Source organism: Neomonachus schauinslandi, chromosome X, assembly GCF_002201575.2.
Source record: "Neomonachus schauinslandi chromosome X, ASM220157v2, whole genome shotgun sequence".
NCBI lineage: Eukaryota > Metazoa > Chordata > Mammalia > Carnivora > Phocidae > Neomonachus > Neomonachus schauinslandi.
This window is the reverse complement of record NC_058419.1, coordinates 9,990,558-9,999,930: the sequence shown is the minus strand read 5'-3', so window position 1 is coordinate 9,999,930 and position 9,373 is coordinate 9,990,558. Positions and strand designations below refer to the sequence as shown.

Here is a 9,373-nt window from a genome sequence, read left to right as displayed (position 1 = left end):
CCTACACCCCAGTGACCTTGTTATAAATTCTAGATCTTTGTATGATACTTTATGCACTGTATGATTTGCCCCTGATTGCCTCCCTTCCTTCATCTTCACCTGTTTTTATGCTTTTTGCTTCAGTAATATTGAGCTTCTTAAAGTTTCATCAATATACCATATTGTTCTATACTCTCTGCCTTGGCACATATTATTTCTTCTGCTTAAACCATTCCTATTCACCCTTCACATTTTCAATTTAGAGGCCATCTCCTCTGAGAGACTGCCTCCAATCACCCTCACACTAGACATATTTAAGCATTTACTCTTTTGTTTCTCTTGTATTTTGAATTTTTTTTTAAGATTTTATTTGCGAGAGAGAGAATGAGAGACAGAGAGCATGAGAGGGAGGAGGGTCAGAGTGGAGAAGCAGACTCCCCGCTGAGCCGGGAGCCCGATGTGGGACTCGATCCCGGGACTCCAGGATCATGACCTGAGCCGAAGGCAGTCACTTAACCAACTGAGCCACCCAGGCACCCTGTTTCTTCTGTATTTTGTAGACACTTCTGCTCTGCCCTTAATCATTAAACTAATTATTTATGTGCCTGTATCCCTACTACATGATCAGTTCCTTGAAGCTGTGTTTTGTTTTTTCTGTTTTATTTTTCCATATCCTTAAATATTTTTGAAACATTAATTAAAATTTCATTGCGGCCAGTGCTCTCTTTGGCAGCACATACACTCAAACTGGAATGATACAGAGAAGATTAGCATGGCCCTTGCACAAGGATGACATACAAATTCGTGAAGCATTCCATATTTTTGTGTGTAAGTGATGAATCACTAAATTCTGCTCCAAAAACCTATATTGCATGTTAACTAAAATTTATATTTAAGAAAATTTCACTGACGCCAAATATTTCATATTTTATGACTATCCCCCAGTTTCTGGGATTTTAGGATTATTCCTATTTTCTCTTTTATACATAATGCCACAAAATACACCTTTATATATAAATATTTGACTGTTTCAGTGTATATTTCTTTTGAGAATATTTAAAGAATTTCATTTAATGCATCAATAAATATGAGATTTTTTCTTTTTTTAAAGATTTTATTTATTTATTTGAGAGAGAAAGAGCACAAGCAGGAGAGGGGCAGAGGGAGAGGGAGAAGCAGGCTCCCCACTGAGTAGGGAGCCCAACGTGGGGCTCCATCCCAGGACCCATGAGATCATGACCTGAGCCGAAGGCAGATGCTTAACCTACTGAGCCACCCAGGTGCCCCAATAAATATGGACTATAGGACCCTTTGATTCAGACTGTCAAAGAGCTCTAAAGAAAAACTGTAAATTTTGAATTCTCATCAGCAGTGTGTTAGGTCTCCTTATATTCAGTGATATTTACAGACCATCTTCTCTGTTCTATTGACACATTAATCCTTGGTAAAATTATGTAGTGCCATACCTCTAAATACAGTTTATTTATAAAGGTATTTGTTATATATACATATATATAACTCATAAATTTAAATTTATAAATTTACTCCTAAATCTGTATTTCTGTCAGACCCTAACTTTTCTATAGAACTCCTGACTCATATATTCAACTGCCTATTTGACACCTCCACAGAATTCATCAAAAAGTAACTGAAATTTAATTAAAAGTCAAAAAGAACAAACTTTTCCTTTGCCATTTATTACATATATTTAAAATTATACTTCACATTACATTTTAAAATTCTAGACAGCTATAACAAGATACCTAGGAATAAACCTAATCAAAGAGGTACGAGACCTATACTCTGAAAACTATTAATGCTGATGAAAGAAAGACGACACAAAGAAATGGAAAGACATTCCATGCTCATGGATTGGAAGAATAATATTGTTAACATGTCTATACTACCTAAAGCAATTTACACATTTAATGTAATTACTATCAAAATACCAACAGCATTTGTCACAGAACTAAAACAAACAATCCTAAAATGTGTATGGAACCACAAAAGACCACAAATAGCCAAAGCAATCTTGAAAAAGAAAAGCAAAGCTGGAGTCATCATAATTCTGGACTTCAAGTTATATTACAAAGCTGATTTTTTGATTAAAGAAATCAGAAGAGTATGGTACTGGCACAAAAACAGACTCACAGATCAATGGAACAGAATAGAAATGCCAGAAATAAACCCACAATTATATGGCCAGTTAACCAACAAAGCAAGAAAGAATACCCAATGGGAAAAGTCTCTTCAAGAAATGGTGCTGGGAAAACTGGACAGCTACATGCCAAAGAATGAAACTGGACCACTTTCTTACACCTTACAAAAAAATAAATTCAAAAAGGATTAAAGACCTAAATGTGAGATCTAAAACCATAAAAATCCTAGAAGGGAAGACAGGTAGTAACTTCTTTGACATTAGCCGTAGCAACTTTTCTCTAGATCTATCTCCTGAGGCAAGGGAAACAAAAGCAAAAATAAACTATTGGGGCCTCACTAAGATAAAAATCTTCTGCAAAGCAAAGGAAACAATCAACAAAATTAAAAGGCAACTTACTGAATGGGAGAAGATATTTGCAAATGACATATCTGATAAAAGGTTAGTATCCAAAATATGTAAAGAACTTACAAAACTCAACACCCAAAAAACCAAATAACCCAATTAAAAATTGGGCAGAAGACATGAACAGACATTTCTCCAAAGAAGGGAAATGCAAATCAAAACTACAATGGGTATCACCTCACACCTGTCAGAATGGCTAAAACCAACAACACAAGGAACAACAGGTGTTGGCAAGGATGTGGAGAAAGAAGAACACCTGGGGTACCTGGCTGGCTTAGTCGGTAGAGCACGTGACTCTTGATCTCATGGTCCTGGGTTCAAGCCCCACATTGGGCATGGAGCCTACTTAAAAAATTATTAAAAAAAAAAAAAACAAAGAAAAGAGAAAGGAACACTTGTGCACTGTTAGTGGGAATGCAAACTGGTATAGCCACTCTGGAAAACAGTATGGAAGTTCCTCAAAAAGTTAAAAATAGAACAACCTTACCATCTAGCAACTGCATTAGTGGGTATTTACCCAAAGAATAAGAAAACACTAATTTGTAAAGATATATGCACCCCTATGTTTATTGCAGCATTATTTACAATAGCCAAGGCATGGAAGTAGCCCAAGTGTTCAATGATCAATGAATGGATAAAGAAGATCTGGTACACACACACACACACACACACACACACACACACACACACACACACAGCGGAATATTATTCAGCCATAAAAAAGAATGAGATCTTGCCATTTGCAACAACATGGCTGGAGATAGAGAGTGTTATGCTAAGTGAAATAAGTCAATCAGAGAAAGGAAAATACCATATGATTTCACTCATATGTGGAATTTAAGAAACAAAATAAGCAAAGGCAAAAGATGAGAGAGACAGAGAGAGTCAAAGCAAGAAACAGACTTTTAATTATAGAGAACAATCTGATGGTTACCAGAGGGGAGGTGGGGAGATGGGTTAAATAGGTGATGGGGATTAAGGAGGGCACTTGTGATGAGCACCGGGTGATGTATCAAAGTGTTGAATCACTATATTGTACATCTGAAACTAATATTACACTGTATGTGAACTGGAATAAAAAAAACTTTAAAAAATATAAATAAAAAATAAAAAATAAAATTCCAGAGAGCTGATCAAGAGTCACTAATATATCCTTTTATTTATTTATTTATTTATTTTTAAAGATTTTATTTTTAAGTAATCTCTACAACCCAACATGGGGCTCGAACTTAAAATCCTGAGATCAAGAGTCACATGTTTCACTGACTGAGCCAGCCAGGCTCCTCTGTCCTTTTAGTTTTAAATGATTTGATTTTCTACATTAAATTATTTGATCTACCTGATTTTGTTATGAAGTACAAGAATTATCTATATGTTTTCAAATAGTTCATTTAATTAATTACTGAATAGGCCTTAATTCTTTATGATTTTTAATAATTTCTCATAAACTTAATTTATGCACACATGTGTACCTGTGTGTGTGTGTGTGTGTGTGTGTGTGTGTGTAGCAATAGTGGGGGTGCTGGTAGTTACAGTAGCAGTTGTAGTAGTGGTAATGGCAATGTACATAGACTCTGGAGTTGGTAAACTGGATTGGATTACTAGGGCAAGCATTTAATAGTCATGTGACTGTGGACATGATCCCTAAATTCTTTGTGTCTTAATTCCTTGCATATAAAATGGGAATAATAATAGTCCTGGATTGTAATGTTATATGTAGAATAAAAGGGAGATAACATGTATAGCAGAAGCTACAAGCTTTCCAACAAAATCCACCCTCTCATTCTTTAAGCCCACGGTTAGGTTACTTTTTCCCAGCTGCTCGTCCACTTAGGCATGGCCATGAGACTAAGTTGTTTCCAGAGTAACAGGTGTGGAAGCGATACATGAAACTTCCACATGTGGCCCACCTAAACCTCCACCATGCTCCTTCTGCCTCTGGCTAATGTGTGTTGGTGGTAGTCATGGGAACCTTGGAAGCCATTTATGTCATATTTTGAAAAAGGCAGAACCTCTGTCAGCCTGGACCACTAAATGACTTATACAGACTAGAGGAACCAGTAAACTGGAAGCTCTACTTAAGACTATTATATATACAAGATACAAACTATCTTTTGAGCTATTATATGCCTGGGTCCATTTGCTACTACACCGTAACCAACTGTAATATCACATATAAATTGATGAATAGAGTAACTAATTAGCACATCTTAAGGGCCTAACCAGTACAGATATATAGCCAGATAAGGACTAGACAAATGCAGATAAATTTGAGATATCATATATTAGTTGCTTGTCTGTATGTTCTGTTTGATGACCCTGTCAATTCTTGTACCAATATCACATTTTCTTTTACAACATTTTGAATACTGTAAACTATACTGTGTTCCTTAATATCTCGTAGACTGAGTGCCACTTTATTACTTTCCTTTTCTATAAATATCTTTTTTTTCCAAATAGATTTTAGAATAATTTTGTCAAGTTAAGAGAAATACAAGGGATTTTCAACTGGACTGTTACTAAACCAATGAATTAAATTGGGGATAATTAATACATTTGCTTTATTCATTTCTTCAGAGTAATAAGCTGTTTATATCCACTTATATGCTTTTTTAGAGAAATAAATGCATGCTTTTATTAAGTTCATTTCTAATGTTTTTGTAATTACTGTGAATAAGATTTTCTTACATGTTCTAAAAGATTATGGCCCACATAGAATTGCCTATCTCTCATATATATATATATATATTATATAATCACATGTGTTTAAGCTGTTAGCTGTCCATTAAAATCCACCTTCCCCTTTTTTAAGCCCACAGTTAGATTACATATTCCCAGTTAAGCAGTTAAGCGTGACCACAGAACTAAGTTGCATCCAAAGGAATAGAAGAATGGATAGATGGATGGATGTGTATTTATGTGTGCCTATATTTATAGAAATATAATCTGTATCTTTGTATGCATTATCTCTAATATATACATATATCCCAAACAGATATAGATATATCCCTGTGATAGATATGTGTCTATTTCGGTATATGACATGACTTTACTGAGCTTTCATCATTTCTACTGATTTCTATAGTATTATAATTTTAATTGGTTATCTTAGCTTCACTAGTTATATGATCTCTCAATTCATCTCTTCTTTTTCTATTCTTCCATATTCCATCTTTCTTCAATGACTAAAATCTATTGAATAACACTAAATATTAGAACTGATAGAAGATATCGTTATATTGATCCTGATGTTAATGTAAATACCTCTATGGTTTCAGTATGATGCTGGCTTTTTAAGAATCACATATTTTCAATCTTATTAATAATAAATTTGTATTTTCTCGTGTTCTATTTAGGATTCTACTTTAAAAGTGGTCTGTAGTAGGGGCACCTGGGTGGCTCAGTTGGTTGAGCATCCGACCCTTGGTTTTGGCTCAGGTCATGATCTCAGGGTTCTTAGATAGAGCCCCATGTTGGGTTCTGCATTCAGGGGGAAGTCTGCTCCTCCCTCTCCCTCTGCTCCTCCCCCTGTGTGTGTACTCTCGCTCTCTCTTATGAATAAATAAAATCTTTAAAAGTGGTCTTTAGTTTTTTGTGCTTATTTTAAAAGGATTTAATATCAAGCTTGTATTATAATTTGAAAACAAATTGAGAAATTTTAAGTACTTTTCTATGATTTCAAGTAAATTAGAGAGCAAAGCACAAATGAATCACCCTCAAAACTGTCTATTCTAGAACTTTCTGGTTTCAGGGTTTTTTAAAAATGTCTTTAAACTTTCTTCCATAGTTATTGATGTATCAGTATTTTCTACCTTTTGAGAATTTTTAATCACTTACATATTCTTAGAAAATTATTCACTCCAGTTAGATTTTATAATTTGTAAGCATATAAATGAACATAGCATTCTCTCCCTCCCCCTTTCCATTTCCATTTCTGTGATTATGCCATAAAAACTAATTTCTAGGGGCGCCTGGGTGGCGCAGTCAGTTAAGTGTCTGCCTCAGGCTGAGGTAATGATCCCAGGGTCCTGGGATCGAGCCCCAAGTCATCAGGCTCCCTGCTCAGCAGGGAGTCTGCTTTTTCCTCTACCCCTCCCCCTGATCGTGCTCTCTCTTGAGTGCTCTCTGTCTGAAATAAATATATAAATAAAATCTTTAAAAAAACTAATTTCTATATATTTTTTGTTTTATTTCTTCATCATTATACTTCGCAGAAGTTTTCCTTACTTTATCCTTACTCTATCTCAAATTGTCTTGATTATTCATTCATTAAAAATTTAATTCTTTCTGTCTGTTTCTGTATGTTTTATTTACTTAAACTTTTTGAGGAAACAATTTGGGGAAGACTAGTTTCTTTTCTCTACCTCTCCAGCTTATAAAAAATTGGGAAATATTAGAAGAATTAATATATGGTTGGAGTCACAATATAGCAACTCCAATGCAGTTAAATATGTAGTGCAGAATGTCCTCTTCCTGATATGAACTTACATAACCAGTCATATGCATGCACAAAAGATGGAGAGTGGTTGCGGGGTATGGACCAACTCCTACAGTAGGCTTGTATTATCACATGGTAGATAGGAAGCAAAGTACATACTTTTTAAGGACATCCATATTTAAGGTAAGAGAGAAGGAGGGACAGACATGCCCACAATGCTTGACTTTTCCCCTGTGACTCCATTACTGATTAACATAGTCCCACTGGTTATTGGGACCAGACCTCCCTGTCTTCACAGTCAGACACATATCTTTTACTCAGCTGGGGAGGCCTGGGCTATGGGTTTTTAGAATGGGGCCAGAAAGGTTAACTCCACTATTTCATCTTCTGGGAAGTGCTAGGCTCTGGAATCTGATTATATGTGTAGTGTTGGCTGCTGACAGCTTAGAGCTGAGTATCTCCTGGTAATTCCTTTCATTGGGAAGGAACTTTCATTCCCAAGGTTATACTCATTCCCTGAAGCGAACCCAAATCCAAAGTTGGGTAGATGTAAGGGTATAAAGGTGTTCAGATACTGTGCCTCAATCTGAGACAAATATGGAGGGCCATCCCAGATCCAGACCTCCCTGTGGCATTGACTATGGCAGAGACCTTTGTTATAGCCCCTAAAGTTCAACTTCATCTGCCTAATCCTTCTTTACTTGTCTTACATGTAATTGTTGCTGAGAGTACTTACCAATAAACTTCCTCATATGCAAATCTCTGTCACAGAGTGTGTTTCCTGGGTAACTCAACCCAAGACAAATGCATACTGGAAATACCCAGGGGCTTTTTAATAATACTAGACCCCAACCCTGGAGATTCTGATTTAATTGCTCTAGCATAAAGTTTAAGCATTTTAAACATTCCCCAGATAATTCTAATGTGCAGCTACGGATGAAAACCACTGTCTTAACCCATTGAACTTAGTAATGAGGCATATGGTGTGGCCATATGCCTAGTATATATCAGGGCAGTACTGCTCCAACCCTGATGAGGTAGCCCTACTCCTGCATCTCTAGCTAGTATCAACTACTTCTTTATTATGTATCTTTCTGGGACCAGCTGTGAAGACAGTTCAAATCTTTGTCCTCAGAAGGACTACAAAATGGGTCAGAATAAGACATTAATAAAATTAACTTCAAGGCTACATTGTACCCTAGGCAGAATATTTTATCTTTATTCTATTTTCCATTTCAAATTATGCCTACCTGCATTGTTTAATATAACTCACCAGAGATTATGCAATTAGCCCAAATCATTACAACATAAAGGATGCCCCAAATTTGAATACTCTGAACCCCCCTCAATTATTTCTTTCCCAAAGAGAAATTAAAGAACAAAAATGAAATCTCCTCAAATTAAAAGTTCAAAGAAATTAAAGTTAAAAATGTTTGCACTTCCAAATTTCTTAATCCTATAGATCTCAGTCAGAGGGCTCCAGTGCAAAAGCATGTGTAAAGATGCATTTCCTTCTTCAGCATCTGTAACTAATCTCCTTTGGAAATGTGTAAGTGCTTGAGTACTACCTCAAAAGTTGAAATAATCCAACTTCCTATCTCTCATGTGTTTCCCTTTTCCAAAGTATTTCTGTGCCAGGCCAACATCAAGAAAACTTAGGGGGGCACCTGGGTGGCTCAGATGGTTAAGCATCTGCCTTCGGCTCAGGTCATGATCCCAGGGCCTTGGGATCGAGCCCCATATCAGGCTCCTGGCTCAGCAGGGAGCCTGCTTCTCCCTCTCCCTCTGCCTCTCTCCCTGCTCATGCTCTCTCTTTCTCTCTCTCTCTATCTCTGTATCTCAAATGAATAAATAAAATCTAAAAAAAAAAAAGAAAATTTAGGTATCAGAAATATAAAGTCAGCAGCACATAAGTTCCCTTGAGCAACATTATATTCCTAGAACCTGGTTTTTTGTATGTTACAAGTGCCCATTTTTGTTAGCAGCCAGACAAAAGCAGGCACGGTGTAAAAGAAGTAGAGAGAAAAAGCGTAAGAGATGAAAAGGGTAATGCAACTACTATTTTAATTTTTGTGCCTTGTTATTTGATTACTGTCGAAATTTTCTCATAAATTAATTATATACTTTTTATGTGACAGTCTGTCCAAGATTTGAAGTACATAATTTACACGTACAGTATACTTAGGTTCCTTAGGGTAATGAGAAAACCATAATAACCTTGTGAATTGGTTGGTTATTAATTTATAAAATTGTACTAGCTTTCCAACATGAAATTAACTTGCTCTAAGAATTTTCTGCCTAAAAAACTGTATGGTAATATTGACTAGTCCAGAAGCCTTGTTAACCATATACTGTAAAGGAAGTTGAACACAAACATGCTAAAGTGAAAATGC

At 35.9% G+C, this 9,373-nt stretch overlaps 1 non-coding gene across 1 annotated transcript; it reads left to right on the top strand.

The window, feature by feature from the left end:
- The first annotated feature begins 696 nt into the window (after nt 1-696).
- On the top strand, nt 697-803 carry LOC123323445. The gene has a single exon (XR_006539390.1). It is a non-coding gene; the product is annotated as a U6 spliceosomal RNA (small nuclear RNA).
- The last annotated feature ends 8,570 nt before the right edge of the window (nt 804-9,373 follow it).